This window comes from Vicugna pacos, chromosome 6, assembly GCF_048564905.1.
Source record: "Vicugna pacos chromosome 6, VicPac4, whole genome shotgun sequence".
Lineage (NCBI taxonomy): Eukaryota > Metazoa > Chordata > Mammalia > Artiodactyla > Camelidae > Vicugna > Vicugna pacos.
The window spans coordinates 53,437,482-53,454,542 of NC_132992.1; the positions used below are offsets into that span (position 1 = coordinate 53,437,482).

The 17,061-nt window shown below is 39.4% G+C and overlaps 1 long non-coding RNA gene across 4 annotated transcripts in view; it reads right to left on the reverse strand.

Moving 5' to 3' along the window:
• LOC140696924 (uncharacterized) overlaps positions 1-17,061 on the reverse strand; it is an 84,192-nt gene that overhangs the window by 40,530 nt on the left and 26,601 nt on the right. The window lies entirely within an intron of this gene.

The window sequence follows — 17,061 nt, forward strand, 5'->3', positions numbered from 1 at the left end:
GAGATTATAATATTATTAAGTCTTCCAGTCCATGAACATGGGATCTCTTTCCATTTGTGTCTTCTTTTATTTATTTCATCAATGCTTTGTAGTTTCAGTTATAAGACTTTCACCTCCTTTGTTACATTTATTTTGAAATACTTAATGTCTTTTTGGTGCTTTTGTAAATGGGATTTTTTTTTTCCTGATTTCCTTTTCAGATTATTTGTTGTTAGTGTATGGAAACACAATTGAATCTTGTATGTTGATTTTGTATCCTGCAATTTTGCTGAATTAGTTTATTAGTTTTAACAGTGGACTCTTTAGGATTTTTTATACGTAAATACATATCATCTGCAAATAGGGACAATTTAACTTCTTTCTTTCTGATTTGTATGTCTTTTATTTCTTTTTCTTGCCTACTTGCTCTGGCTAAAACTTCTGGTACTATGTTGAATAGAAGTGTCAGGAGTGAGAATCCTTGCCTTATTCCTGATCTTAAAGGAAAAGCTTTCAGTTTTTCACCATTAAGTATGTTAGATGTGGGCTTTTCATATTTGGTCTTTATTTCAGTGACTATTTCTTGATGTGACATGTGTTACTCTAGAAAGAGAAAGAAGGAATCAGACAATTTCAGTATATGATTCATTCTCAAAGTGTGGTTCCTGGACCCAGCAGTATCAGTATGTACCCAGGAACTTGTTAGAAATGCAAATCCTCAGGCCCACCCCAGACTTACTAAATCTGAAACTTTGGGAGTGGGGCCAGCAATCTGTGTTCCAACAAGCCATCTGCATGATTCCAATGCATGCTAGGAGGATGTCTGACTAACACTATTTCCCATGGTGTATTCAGAAAAATATTCTGTGAAATATTAGCAAGTGTTATGCAACAGCAGGATTCCTTACTTGAATAAATTTGGGAAATTTGGGGCTAAAGAAGTTAAGTAGAGCCCATGGACCATGCCTCTTCACAGAGGTCCCCTACAGGTCATTTCTCCAGACCTGCCACTATATACAGGCACCTGTTTATGCCCCACGAATAGCACCTGCCATGTTCTTTCTCCAATAGCCTGGTTCCCCATCTCTCTCAGCCATTCAGAGAAAGAGTTCCCTTTCCCTCTGTCCAAAGTCCATCTTTCTTTTTTCCACCCTAGTATGACTGACAGGGGGAAACTCAGTCTGGTCTGATGCCCCACCTCCTCCACTGCATGGCAATCACAGCAATTAATGGGCAACATATTAACCAAAGTGTAGTTTATACAGCCCTAAATTTTGGTCTGAGGCATCTATATTTGTATTATTTCATTGGTTCGGGGGCTTTCCCCAAATTAATGTGAAATTATTTGCTTTACATCTATTGAAAGGCAAAACCTAAAAAGGGCTTGCCTGTAGAATAGATTCTGTCCCCATTTTAACATGCAGAAATTAGTGAGGTGGCCCCCAGATGGCAGGTTTTCAGTTCTGGCAACTTAAACTTCAAATTCTACCTCTAGCAGCAGGAAGAAACTGCAGGCAGCTTAAAATACAGGTTTGTCCCTGATTATAAGGACTACTCAGTAAGACTTAAATGAGAGAGTCCAAATTACTTTTTCATTTCTTAAAAAAATTAAAATACTCCAATGCTTTAAAATTTTACTTTATTTCATTGTTGGTTCAACATTGTAAGCCAAAGAGCAGGAGGATAAGCGGAAAAAGCAGAAAAAGGAATTACTCCAGCCTCTAAAGAAAATAATATTGCCTCCAACAGTGTAGGAGGGCTCCCTTTTCTCCACAGCCTCTCCAGCATTTATTGTTTGTGGACTTTTTAATGATAGCCATTCTGACTGGTGTGAGGTGATACCTCATTGTAGTTTTGATATGCATTTCTCTGATAATTAGAGTTATTGAGCATTTTTTTTCATGTATCTATTGGCCATTTATATGTCTTCTCTGGAAAAATGTTTGTTTAGGTCCTCTGCTCATTTTGGGGGTTGGCGGGTTTTGTTTGTTTGTTTGTTTGTTTATTGAGTTGTATGAGCTGTGTGTATATTCTGGAACTTAAGCCCTTGTCAGTTGCATCATCTGCATATATTTTCTCCCATTCTGTAGGTTGTTTTTTCTTTTTCTTTTTTTTTTCTTTTTCTTTTTCAGTTTCCTTTGCTATGCCAAAGCTTATGCTGTTTGGTGCAGCCATTAATGAAAACAGTATGAGAATCCTTTAAAAAACTAAAAATAGAAGTACCATATGATTCAGCAGTCCCAGTCCTGGGCATATATCTGGAGGAAACCCTAATTCAAAAAGATACATGCACCCCAGTGTTCATAGCAGCACTATTTACAATAGCCAACACATGGAACCAACCTAAATGTCCATCGACAGAGGATAGGATAAAGAAGTTGTGGTATATATATATATATATATATATATATATATATATATGCATGTATATATATATATACACAATGGAAACTACTCAGCCTTAAAAAAAACAATGAAATAATGCCATTTGCAGCAACATCGATGGACCTGAAGATTGTCATACTAAGTGAAGCAAGCCAGAAAGAGAAAGACAAATATCATATGATATCACTTAAATGTGGAATGTAAAAATTAACACAAATGAACTTATTCACAAAACTGAAACAGACTCACAGACATAGAAAACAAACTTATGGTTACTAGGGGGAAAACAGGGTTGAGGGGTGGTGGAGAGATAAACTGGGAGCTTGGGATTTGCAGAAACTAACTACTATATATAAAATAGATAAACAACAAGGTCCTGTACTATATAGCACAGTGAACTATATTCAGTATCTTGTAATAGCCTATAATGAAAAAGAATATGAAAAGGAATACATATATATGTATAACTGAATCACTATGCTGTACCCCAGAAATTAACACAATATTGTAAACCAACTATACTTCAATTAAAAAAATAAACCAATAAACAATAATCTTATGCCAAAAAAAAAAAGAAAGAAAACAGTATTGCACTTCTTGTTTGGCTTTGCATGGGTCAAGATATATCCTACATGATGAACTACAAATGCCTAATGACCGTCTGGGGAGAAGCCTTCCAAAGTCTGGACCTTGAAAAAAGATGATAAAATCTGGGTGACATATAACTTGGGAGATTAACTCAAGCATGACTTTAGAGTTAAAACCTCTTAAGGGAACACACCAAATCATGCCAAGTTGCTCATGCCCTGTCGTAATGAGAACAGTTCTGAAGGAGAAAGGGCATTAACTTAAAGGCTGTTGGCGTGGCAAACAATAGATGACGTCTCATCCTTTTATATCCTATAATAAGTGTGTGTCATCCCAGCCTTTCCTCTAGTTCCTCTGACTCAAATTCATGCATTGTTAACAACTTATTAAAATGCATTGAATCAGAGCACTGCAGACAACGAAAATAGAGGCAGTTTTTGATGCCAAGCCAAATAATTTTGGCTTTTCTTCCCAGTGTGCATGTAAACAAACTGTCAGATACCCATACATAAGAATGGAGAATTATTCATAAAGGGGGATGATAACTGAGGCTCTCAGAAGAGATACCACAGCAGGCAATTAATTCACTGACATGTTGTGTGGGGAGGGCATTCCTTCACTTAATGTCCTGTCTCATTAGCAGATATTTCATTTTACATTGTCCACCGCTAAACACAAAACTTAGATGTAAATTATAGTAATTAAAACCCAGGTCTTTCTAAGCAAAGATATTAAGCCCTTCCCTTGTTCTGCTTCTTCTTATTCCATGAAAAAGAGAGAGAAAGATGTGTGGAATAATTGTCTTGAAAGTTTGGAGGTCAGATTGTAGGAATTGATCATTGATAAAGCAGTGACAGCTATTAAAAAAGGGGTGTGGAGCACCAAAAACTGCCATGGGAGTGAGAAGAACCTGGATCCAGGGAGATGATAGCAGTAAAAACATAACTGGATTTTAATATCCGCTAAAGGTTTTGTTTTGATTGGATGAGGGGTTATAGATTCGAATTGATCTTCGAAGCAAATCAGAAATTCAAAGTTCTAGTTATAGCAGAGACTGCTTGATGCCTCCAAATATCTATCCTCCCCCGTCTTCCACAGTCACAGGATTTATAGCCTCCTAGTTTCTCTACATATCCCAGACTCCCTTATAAGCCAGGTGTGACTTATGACAAACTTCTAATCAAAAGGATGCAGGCAGAAGTGATTTGTGCACCTTCAGGCTATGCCTTCTAAAGAAATGGGGCATGCCCTCCACTTCCCATCCCCCTAACCCCACTGGCTGAAATGTGGATGAGGATGTAGGTACAGGTGAGGGCAACACCTAGTGATAAAGACCAACAAGATAGAATTCTAGGGTCCCAAAACTCTGGTATTGCCAAACCAGCCCCTGACTGCTCATATATAAATAGAGAAATAATCTATCTTGTTTAAGTCATATTTGTCTAGATTATCCTTCATAGAAGTTGAGTGTATAGTTGAATAAATGCAAGGAGTGTTTGTTAAAAATGAAGGATGTAGTGGGTGGGGTATAGCTCAGTGGTAGAATATGTGCTTGGCATGCATAAGGTTTGGGTTCAATCCCAGTACCTCTACTAACAAAAACAAACAAACATCTCAAAACAAAACCAAAAAAAAGAAAAAGAAGGATGTAGAAATTCTAATCTTCTATGACAAGGTTTAGTAAATTATGGCCACAGGCCAAATCTGACCTGCTGCTTGTTTTGTAAATAAAGTTGTTTTTCTTTTTTGTAAACAAAGTTTTATTGAAACACAGCCATGCTCATTCCTTTGTGTACTGCGTCTGGCTGCTTCACACCATAACATCAGAACTGAGGAGTTGTGACAGAGACCGTATGGCCCACAGAGACTGAAATATCTGTTATCTGGCCCATGATAGAAAAACTGTCCCTGCTGTAGAGGGAAAGAAACAGAAAACTTCATCCAGTACAAGTTAGGAAAGAGGAGAAACAACAGCAACTAGGAAATCATGAAAAAGAGAATTTAAAATATAAAGTCAGGAATATGACTAAATATACTGGTGGTTAAAATAAATGTGAGTGGGCTAAAGTCCTCCACTAAATATGTTAACATTCGTCAGGTAAGACAATGAGTCAAGCCTGGAATTGTTCAGAAATTTAGGGCATTTTGATAAAGAGTAGGAGAATCTTAGAGGAGCAACAACAGAAGGGAGTTGGTGTGGACAGAATTTTCCCAGGAAAGGAAGAACTTTACTTTCAAGAAATTCTGTGTGCAGAATTCCAGGCAGCTGTTAGTAAGCTGACTATGAGAATCAGAAATCATTTCAGCTGAAAAGGAAGAGGCTGAGGGAAAGCAGCCTTGCTCCTTCAGTGATCCAAAGGGCCCTCGGTGAACTGTGCTTAGAGCAACGTGGCTGCAGGAGAGGTAGACGTGACATATAAGTAGGTTCCACCAAAGAACACATGCCAACTTCAGCTGAATGGGGTCAAGTGCTTGTAAATCATCTGACTGGTACATACTGTTGACTCTACCATTCCCTTACATTTAATACAAAATTGTGTGCTTAAGTATCTTACGGAGCTCTTACCACTAGAGAGAAGTGATGGGTCAAAGAGAAATTCTCACTCTCTGGGGCTCCCCAAGAGCAGAAATTGTAACGAAGCTGTCAGTCTTTGAGCTTCTCTGAGCTTGCTCTGCTTTCATGCTGTGGGAAGGAGCAGGCTAGCATTCTTCTCACTCACTCCAGTCTTGGTCATGCCTTCTTTCAGAGGCACTTGGCTAGACTGCCTCCAAATGCTGGCACCTGTAATGATGTCATCTCCCCAGCCTCAACCACTTCTACCAGGGAAGGTGGCACAAACTCCCCAATTATCTACGGAGCCAAAGAAGAGGATGCTGACGTGAGCTGAGCAGCTGCTGGGGCAGGCACGGTGAGGGGGATGGAGATGTGGAGATGATACTTTGCCTCCTCTCTCAGATCCCCATTAGAGAGAGTAACACTCTTTAAATCCAGTGCCGGGGAGAATTTTTCAGGGATATTAGAGGTAATACTTTGAAGAACTGGTATTATTATCAGTTCATTCAATAAATGTGTCTTAAGTGTCACCTGTATGTAAGCTATTGTGTTAGGCACTGAGGATACCAAGATGGATAAAATGTGTCCCCTGCCTTTGATGAATCTACATCCAATGGAGAGGGAAAAAAAATTCAAGGATAAAGTGTATTTGATTGTAAAATGCTTTTAATACATTACATTGGTAGCCTCACTGAGTTTAAATTTGAGGTTCTAACCTAGATTTTATCAAAGGTCAATATCATAAATGGTCAGGTGAAGAATGATTTTGCATCTTTTCCTAAATTACTGTTGGAAAAAAGTTCATTCTTCTGTTTCTGACATAGAAGGGTCCCTTTTAAGAACTGAGTGTCAGAAATATGTCTCTCTCCTGACAAACTGGTGTCTTTTCTTTTAGCAGATGATTATCATATAATAAATCATAATTAAAAAATCATTTGACATTCAGAAACTTGGAGTTCAATCAATGTTTAAGCATAGTCTAGGTTTGGGCATATCTGTTTTTTAATTTTCTGTGGTCTTTCTACTAATAGTCTTAGGAGAAATGTCTTTTTAATTATGGGCCACATCATGTTTTCCTAGAAGCAAGTGCAATATAAAATATAACTTCGATTATGATACGTTATTCCTCCCAGAAGCATATGTGCCATTTCCCAGAATCAGATAGAAACAAATGACAACACAAAGAGGTGGTTATTAAGATAACCTGGGACATGACACAGCCTCAGAGATTATTTTGGATGGGTGGTCTCTCAGTGTCCTGCGAATCACATTCTCAGGGCACAGCTTTTATAGGCTCACCCTCCACCCTGGCCCACAGGGACTCTGCCTGTTGGAAGCTTAGAGAGTTGGCTTGAAAGAGCTATTTGAGATGAACACGAAAAGCATGTCACTTTATAATCTAGTCGAGCCTGGAAGGTTATACAGGAAGACCTTATGAGGGGGTGGAGGAGGAAAGAGACTTAACAACAAACTCCTCAGATATAAATATTCAAACCTAGTTTTCACTGGTCTAAATGCTATTTCTGTGTTGAAAAGGATGCCCAGTGGGGGAAAAATCAGGGCAACTAGGGCATGCCTGTGAACACCTGGGACTTCGTAAGAGTTCTAGTTCTAAGTAAACGTTCCGTTTCTTTTATTCACCAGCCCACCCACCCCCCAACCTAATTCCTGGCTGGTTCCCACTTGGAAGAAAACCTGCACTTATAAAGCACCTTCACTATGGATCTCCATTACATGATGGAAAATGGCTTCTTTTAGAAATTAACTCTGCGCAGCTGGACAAGCAAGGGGGCGATGCAGGTTGCCACAGAAACTGCTGTTGGCGCTAGGACTCTTTCTACTTTGCTCCTAAAAATAAGATGTAAAATGTACCGAGGGTGTGATTAGTGCAGCACAGAAGGGAATTTCTAAAAGGAGAGCCAAGCCTCCCGCCCCCACGGCAACGGGGGTGTTCTTCATAGCTGGAGGGCAGGACAGAAATCTGGGAGCAGATGCTCACTACGATTCTCCCCTCAAAAGGTGCAGGGAAAGACAAATGGGAAAAGTGGCTTTTGAAGCAGAAAACAGTCTTCAATCAAGCATAATTCATATACATTTCAAGGTTAAGATGTCCTGAAATTACCCAGGAAGGAAATAGAACTGTTCTCCCCAAACTACAAAAAAAGCAATAAACGTGGCCAAGAGACTGGATGAGACATTGCAGTCTGCTGTCTGGCCCGGCAGAGGATGCTGTCACATGCGACCTACTTCACGTGGTCTCCCCAGCGGCTTGGACAGGTCCAGTGAACTTTACTTCCTGAAGAAACATCTGACATCGGACTGCTCTCTCTAAATATTGTTAGAGTCTGTCTTTCTGTAACTCCCACCCACTTGCTTTTGTTAACCTTCTGCAGCAACCAAGAAAAGTCAATTGCCACATTATTTTTTGGTTTTCAGATGATCTACATTTTACTACTATACGGAGCAATTAGCCCAAGTGTCCACTCACAGCTCAGGGCAGCTGGCCAAGCTGACCAACCAGATCACAGATCTCAGTGGAAAATGAACTGCCATTAAAACTCTATCTGTGGTCACACACAGAAAATGTTTACATGTTTTCACATATCTATTTTGAACCAGTTGCTACTACACAAGTGCTTGAAAAACTAGAAGAAACTGCCACTGAAGCAATGTTCCATGTTTTCTCCTATGAGACAGACACAAAAGAATACTTTAAATTTGAACGCCAAAAAAAGGATTAGTCCTAGGTGTGCCAGGCACTGTGCTAAGTGCATAGATTCTTTCATTTTATCTAGTTACATGAGGTGAGTAGCTTTATCACCCCCATTTTATAGAGGAAATTCAGTTCAGTCTGAATAGCAGCATCCTCGGGGTGTATGCATGGAGGAGGGTGGAGGACATAGACTTTGGAGTTAGAGAGGGTTGAGCTTGAACACCAGTTCTGTCACTTGCTAAATTTATGATCTTGGATAAGTTATGTAACCTCTTTAAACTTTGAGTTTCTCATCTGTGAACTGGGATAATAAAATGTCATTGAGTTAGTAAAAGTAAAGAAAATTATATGCTTAAAATGTCAAGCACATAGTGGGTGCTCAGTAAAGCCTGGTTCTCCTTCCCTTGTGATCAGGGAGGTCCCTACTATTGCTGTACAGCAGAGCTGTCCATCAGAAGGCACCTGAGACCCAGATGCAATCAAACCTGGAGAAGTGACCTGCATAGGTATTAGGTCGTCAACCTGAGCAAATGAACCATTGAATGACTAAATCCTTTGCAAATGGAATATAGTGAAATGATACAAGCTGTTAACCTAGAAGAATTACCTCCCCTAAGGAGATGACAGGGAGATCTCACTATTAAAATGGAGGGAAAAAATTAATATATACATACAATTGAGGCAAAGGCTGAAAGAGTCTTTGTGCTAGGTTTGAAATTCCCTGTTGTGACTGTTACTTTTCAGCCTTCTCTTTCCCAGTCTCCACTGTGCCTCATCTGCTCTTTATCTGAAGAGGGACAGTCAGCCGGTATCTGGGCTTAAAACCCCTTTGCCCGTTTGTCCTCACTCTCCTCCTTCTTGGCTGAACCCCACGGACAACGTTTTCAGTGAGATTTAGACTCCTTCTCTCATGATCACCTCCCAGGACCCCAACTCTAGAGACAAGGCCATCCACTTCCTATTCCCATGATGACTCATTTCAGCGTTAGGAAGAGGATGAGGGAAGCCCAGAATAGAAAGGACCTCTCCCAACCTTCAAGGGAATCTAATAAATGTAAATTCTCAGGGATGACAATATCAGTTAGGAGCTTGTTATTTTCATGTAAGTGTGAAACTTGTTTAAGTAACAAAGACACTTATATTTTGAAACTCATATATCATTCTATAGCAGATAGACCTGAGTTTAAATCCTAATTCTGACACTTTGAGTATAACCATGGGTCAATTGTTTAATCTATCTAGGCCTCAATGTCTTCATATGGAAAAAAAAATGGGCCTAATACTAGCTAAATGCACACAGTGCTTTCGTTAAGCCAGGTACTGTTCTAAGCTCTATATAAAATATGTGTATCTAATCTTTGTAATAACTACAGTATTTACGGTAAAAGCCAGAGTTGCTGTGATAAAAGCCCCAGTGATGCAGAGGCTTAAAAAATAAAGACATTGTGATGGTTAATTTTAAGTGTTGACTGGGCTAAGGGATGCCCAAATAGCTGGCAAAACAGTATTCCTGGGTGTGTCTAGGAGAGTGTTTCCGAAGAGATTAACATTTGAATCGGTAGACTGAATAAAGAAAATCTGCCCTCACTAAAGACAAGGGGGCATCATCCAATCCGTTGAGGGCTTGAATAGAACAAAAAGGTGAAGGAAGAGCAAATTCTCTCTTTCTCTTCTTGAGATGATATGTCTGTCTTCTCCTGCCCTCAGACAAGCAGCTTCTGGTTCTCAGGCCTTTGGACTTACACCAGTGTAAGTGACTGGTGTAAGTCCCTCTCCCCTCTCATCTTTCCAACCTCCATCCTTAGACCTTCAGATTTGGACTGAATTACTGCATACCGGTTCTTCAGTTTGCAGACAGAGAAACTGAGCTCCCCACAGGGCACTCCTAGGTACAAAAGCCCCTTTGTGTCCCCTGTTTCCTGTTAATAGAAAAGGGCTTTACTTTTCGAACTTTCTGATACTAAACATAATGAATTTTATAATGAAATTAAAAATGAATTCACCTATAAATAATGATCCTGATACCAAGTAGGACACTACGCTCCCCCCTCGAACCCCCGCTGGCAACCCCTGCCTCATTTATAGAAAAGCTGAAGTCTCCCAGGCCAGACACACTCTTTGGTGGGCTTCCTAACTTAGGGGTCTCACTATCCACTAACGATATTGGTAGTAGACAAAACTGTTGCCCTGTAGTGCATGTCCTGTATGCCTTCAATGACCCTTCAGGGGCAAGCCCTTTATATTGTTACGGAAACGACAGGCCAGTCAAGAAACAAGCACCACTCGGAGGGTTGGAGTACTCAGATGTATTACGCCAGCGGGCTCAGAGGGGCTTCTGCTCTGAAGCTCTGAGCACCTTCAAGATGTGCACATGAGGTTTTATAGGGTAAAGTACAAGCTTGGGGTATTCGGCCAATAGGCATGGAACAGCTTTAGCAGCATTATCATCACAAAAGTGGAGGCAGGGAGGCAGCAAACCAACATTCCAAAGCCAGATGTGTATCTTTGAAAACCCAGCTGGCTAGCAAAAAACATGAACAGCAAACCAACACTAATTAACCTAGATTTACAAGTTAGTCTAGCAGAACTCAGATCAGTATTCCAATACTTAGATTTGTGAGTTATCTTGTTAGCCCATCCCAGTCTCTCCTTCACATTCCTAGACTTGTGAGTTATCTTGTTAGACCAGCCGGGTTTTTCCTTCACAATATCACACATACTTATAGTCTTAACTCTCTGAGGCATCATTGTCATACAGGATCACCTTAACTCCTCCATTTAGGAGAAAAGTCTGGAAGACACTCATTTGTTACCATAGCCCTGCTCCTCAGGGTCTTGCTAAATATTAAATAAGCAACAAATTGTTAAAAAGCCTATTAGGAGGAAAAACAAAAAAGACTTTAGTCTCCTAGGCCTTCCCTGAATTCCAAAGAGCAGACTCTCAAGCAGTTACTAACTAGGGAAGTGAGGAAATGCAGACACAAAGGAAAAGCAGTCAAGCAAGAAAAGTAATGATGAAACAGCAGTTCAGCAATAAAGCAGAATCACAGGACCCTACTTCTTCCTAAAGGGATATATATAACAATCAGACACATATCTTTGAGCTATTCTGCAGAAGCTAAGACCACCCCCCTCCAACCCATGTGGAGGATGGTGACTACATGCTGACCACAAGCATACATAACCCAGACTGACTGGAACCAGAAGGTTAATGAATACAGTTCCTGAAACATCTCTCTGTTTCCTCACCAACAAATCAGAAGAAAATCCGTAAGCTGATCACGCACCCTGTGACCCTCACCCTTAACACTGCCTTTAAAAACTCTTCCCTGAAAGCAGTGGGGGAGTTTGGGTCTTTTGTGCATAAGCTTCCCAAGCAAACTTCCTTGCTTGGCACCTGCAACAAATACTGTACTTTCCTTCAACACAACTGGGTATTGGTAGATTGGCTTTGTGGTGTGGCAGGCGAGTAGACCCAAACTCAGTTTAGTAATAATAGCATTCTTCAGCCTCCATCATTGTGTGAGCCAAGTCCCATAAGAAATCTCCTCTTCTCTCTCTCTCCTATTGGCTCTGTTTCTCGGAGAATCCTAACATAGACACTGATTTCTCCTACAATACTGCAATAATGGTAGATAGGTTGTTCTGCTTCACAGAGTCACCCATGAGCCCAGGCTAGTAGGATGGCCCATCCTCAACATTAACTTTCACAATCACCATTCATCATCCGTAATCACCATTGTCAAACAGTTGGGAGGGAAGGGAAGAAAGAGTGTAAGTCAAGGATAAGGAATTTCCTTTTAACCAAGTAAAGCTACGGTGGTACACACTGCTTCTTGCTTTCATTCCACTGGTTAACACTTAGTGGCAAAACTGCATTGGTTTAGTTCTAAGGGAGGTTGAAAATCTTTAGTGGATCAGCCGTGTGCCCAGAGAGGACAGAATGGATGTGAGAAACCAATCAGGACTCTTCACCATAAAACCCTGTAAGATGGTCATATTATTATTGCCATTTTACAGATTTATGAGGCACAGATCGGTTAAGTAACTTGTCCAAGGAAACAAAATTAACAATCGTGGGGCCAGAATTTGAACCGCAGGCAGTATGGCTCCAAAGGGTTTGCTCTTACCTACAATACTTTTCTACCTTCTCAGAGTTTACTGTACATTGCAAACATTTACGTTTTTTCTCTCCACTGTGCTAGCTAAACTCCTTGAGAACAAGATCTCATTGTCTTTAAATTTCCCACACTGTAGCTTTGCATATAAACAGTGTCTCCGCTAGTTCTTAGTTGCAAGCCATGGAGTTGCAAACTCTAGCTAGTTTAAGCAAATGATTTTGGTAGCAAACAGATCCTTCCGAAAGACCAGAGAATCAGCTTTGAAGGTTATACAGCCCAGAGTAACATGCAAATCTGACCACAGGATGGCCTCGTGGAGTCACCAGATGGAGGTAACACCACAGCTCATTGATATCCCCCCAAACAAGCTCTACCTTGTAGTTGAACCTCTGCCCTGGCTGACACCAGAAGTCCATGTCTTTGCAAGTCACTTTCCCCAGAATGAATCTGTGTAGCACTAGCTTAGGTGGGTCACCAGTTTCTGAACCGAGGTGTTGCATGAGTGTGTCTGACTGGGGTGACCTCTGTCACATGCTGGTGCCGAGTTGCATGGGAGGTGGGAAAGAGTTTCTGGCTTTTGTTATGGGAAGGACAGGACTCAGAAGATGGAGAATCTCCCAACATAGGAAGGGTATTCCAAGAGTAGGGCAGCCAAAAATATATCAACCGTCTACCCCATGGGGGCTTGAATAAAGTGTCTTTTTCCTCCTAACTTTCTTAAATAATTTCTTGCCTGAGAAATAGAGTGCCTGAAATATTGAGATGACTTTCCTGGGGCTACTTAAGAAGAAATGTTTAGAGTTCAAAGAAATCTCAGAACTTCCCAATTCTAGAGTTTTTAGACATTGATTTAGTAGGTCACAGACAAAGGTAACCTAGCCCATTTAGCTGCTAAAGGAAGTAATTAGCAATTTAAATGATGTCAGAATGTTTAACAGGCTTCATTCTCTTCTATGTCTGCCTCATTTCACTCTCTATTTTAAAGCAGTTATGTTTTTCTTCTTCTTGTTGATCTTAAGGGCCAAGTGATTGCTATTTACTGATACTAAGTTTCACTTTTCTTATTGGTATTTTTCTAATTCACAAATTCACCTAAAAGAGAAAATAGAAGTGAATGAAAGAACAGATTCAGCATTATATATATTTACATAATATTTACATTATGTATATTTACATTATTAATATTACATAAAGAATTTACATATATAAATTCTTTTAAAACTTTAAGTGATACAAACAGCATTTATTGTCATTCTGCACAATAGCACATGATAAAGTATAACAAAATGAGATTTATTAACCAAATGCTTTCTAATAATCTATTATACTGATCAGAAATTTGGAGACACAGGAGACTTCTAGAAATTTGACTGCCTCAGTTTGGGTTCCTGAGTGCAGGTAGTTGATTTGGGAGATAAAAAGAGCACTGATAAAAGAGTGAAGAGATGAGACAAAGAAGGGATGGCAGCCAGTAAAAGGTGTAATCCAGCCAGCTATCATGCGGGAGGCTTAGCTCAACCCCACTGGAGGAACTTGAGCCAGCCTGGGTCTCACTCGCACTTTGGTTATCTCACCTAAGGAGGAGGGGAATGGCTGAAGGCTGCTCCCAGGGAGAGTTAACTTTCCTGCCTGCTGACCAAAACGTGATATAATGTGATGTTTCATTTTGCCGGTTCCAGCAGCAGGAGTTCTTGTCCTCAGATGAAGACATGGAGGTGCTGGCAGGTGGAATCCTCCCAGGGTAACCTGGGGTAGGTGGGGACGGGTGGGGAGGAGTCTGCTACCATGATTTTGTAACTGATCCAAATCTCTTGAAACTCAGCTTAGATGAAATGTAGACCTAATAGTTCATTTCTTTCTCTGTTACGAGAAATATTTGGGTCAAATATTTCTGTGACACTCTTCAGTTTCATCATCTGCTTAAACTCAGCAGCCAGAATTACATGTTTACTTGTTTTTACTATTACAATATAAATGGAATGTTAAAAGCTTCTACTATGTAGGAAAACTAGTTCTAGGATATTATTTGTAGTATACAGAATTAAAATATCTGATTTCTTGGTAGGGTCTTCTGGCACTTTATGACTCTATTCCAGTATATTTTATTGCAATAATTTCCAAAGCCATGAATAAGAAAAGATGTTTGTTACCTACTTAGAGAGGTTCATTTTGGAGAAAGTGGATACAAGCAGATGTTACAGAAGCATTTTTCATACTAAAAAAAATTACTCTGGGCCTATGGCTTAACCATACAGCTTGTCCTTTGAGGGGCTGGGACACGAAGTTTACTAGATTCTTCACCTGATAAGCATCTCATCATGATTTTGGGGGTGGGAGATACCTTTGCTTTGGAGCTGGCAATGGAATGGCCATGGGGTTCCCTGCAGGTGGACTCTGGCTCCAGTCCACTTCTGCTGAGCTGGTGGAAATGGTTACCTCCTCTCCTCTGTGGTTCCATCTTCCTCCACCAAGTAGTTTCTTTCTCTCCCCTCTGTCTTCTTCCTTTCTTGTTCTCTGTTCTCTTCCTTATATTTCCTTCTGTCTTCTTTGTTTCTCCCTCTTTCACTCCCTCTATTTCTCCTAGAGTTGGGACATTCCCCTCGTCTATGCCTTCCACTTTTAATGGTTAATTTCAGACTTGGTAATATCTGGAAAAACCCCCAGCTTACTGCCAGTTGTTTTTATCTGGGTTACATTCTCTTTATTGAGTAAACTCATAGAGATTGCTCCATAGCTTTAGAAAAACAGATTAGAATTTGGGGGCTTCTCTCCTCACCTAGGGTTGCCACATGTAGCAGATAAAAATACAGGACACGCCGTTCAATTTAAATTGCAGATAAACAGCAAATACTTTTTAGTGTAAATTTGTCCCATGTAATATCTGGGACACACTTGTACTAAAAGTATCCGCTGCTAATCTGAAATTCAAATGTCACTGGACACCCTGTATTTTATTTGCTGACCCTAGCCTTAACCCACTTCAAAATCTGCTCTTGCTTTTATTATGTGGCAATAAAACACCCCAAATCCCTACTGCAGGCTCTGCTTCTAGGGAACTTAACCTAGGACTGTGCCCATTCTGATTCTAAGAAGCAGGAACAATTTTTAAGTTGACTTAAATCAACTGGAAGACTAAGTCAACAATGGGTGGATTTCAAAGTGGGAAAGAATCATCTGGTATAATTAGGGGAAATTAAAAAAAAAAACTCCTCAAATAGAAATTTAAGATACAGAGGTATAGGTTAAGCCTAAACACTGGAGGAAAAAAGAATGGGGTATAGTTGATCTCAGAAGCCAAACTAACTAGTGATGAATATGCTATTGTTCAAATATTGTTAAAAACAGAGATACATTGGAGAAATTTAATTCTGAACAGCTAAGAATAATTATTTATTATTATTTATTACTTATTTATTCATTATTTTCTGAATTGACTCTTTTATAAAAAAATTGGTCCCCAATATTTATCTTTTTTAAAAATTGAAGTATAGTTAATTTACAATGTTTTGTTAGTTTCAGGGGTACAGCAAAATGATTCACACACACACACACACACACACACACACACATATATATAAATTATTTTTCAGAATTTTTTCTATTATAGGTTATTATACAATATTGAATATAGTATCCTGCGCTATACAGTAGAACCTTGGTGTTTATCTGTTTTATGTACAGTGATGTGTATCTGTTAATCCCAAACTCCTAATTTATCCCTTTCCTCACTCCGCCTTCCCCTTTGGTAACCATAAGTTTGCCTTCTATGTGAGTCTATTTCTATTTTGTAAATAAGTTCATTTGTATCATTTTTTTTAGATTCAACATATAAGTGATACCATATGATATTTGTCTTTCTCTGTCTAACTTACTTCGCTTAATATAATCATCTCTAGTTCCATCCATGCTGCTGGAAATGGCATTATTTCATTCTTTTTTATGACTGAATAATATGGCTGAATTTTATATATATTTATATGTATATATAAAACAGCTTCTTTATCCAGTCATCTGTCAATGGACATTTAGGTTGTTTCCATGCCTTCGCTATTGTACATAGTGCTGCCATGAACATTGAGGTACACGTATCTTCTCAAATTAGAGTTTTCTCCAGATATATGCCCAGGAGTGGGATTGCTGGATCATATGGTGAGTCTATTTTTAGTTTTTTAAGGAAACTTCATACCGTTCTCCACAGAAGCTGCACCAATTTACACTCCCACCAACAGTGTAGGAGAGTTCCCTTTTCTCCATACCTTCTCCAGTATTTATCATTTGTAGACTTTTTAATGATGGTCACTCTGACTGGTGTGAGGTGATACCTCATTGTAGTCGGATTTGGATTTCTCTAGTAATTAGCAATATTGAGCAAGTTTTCACATACCTGTAGGCCAACTGTATGTCATCTTTGGAGAAATGTCTATTTAGATCTTCTGGTCATTTTTTGATTGGATGTTTGTTTTTTTTGATATTAAACTATATGAGCTATTTATATGTTTCAGAAATTAATCCCTTGTTGGTTGCATCATATGCAAATATTTTCTTCCATTCTATAGGTTGTCTTTTCATTTTGTTTATGGTTTCCTTTGTACTACAAAGACTTTCAAGTTTAATTAGGTCCCATTCATTTTTGTTTTTATTTCCATTACTGTAGGAGATGGATCAAAAAAAAATTGCTGTGTTTAATGTCAAATTGTGTTCTGCCTATGTCTTCCTCTAAG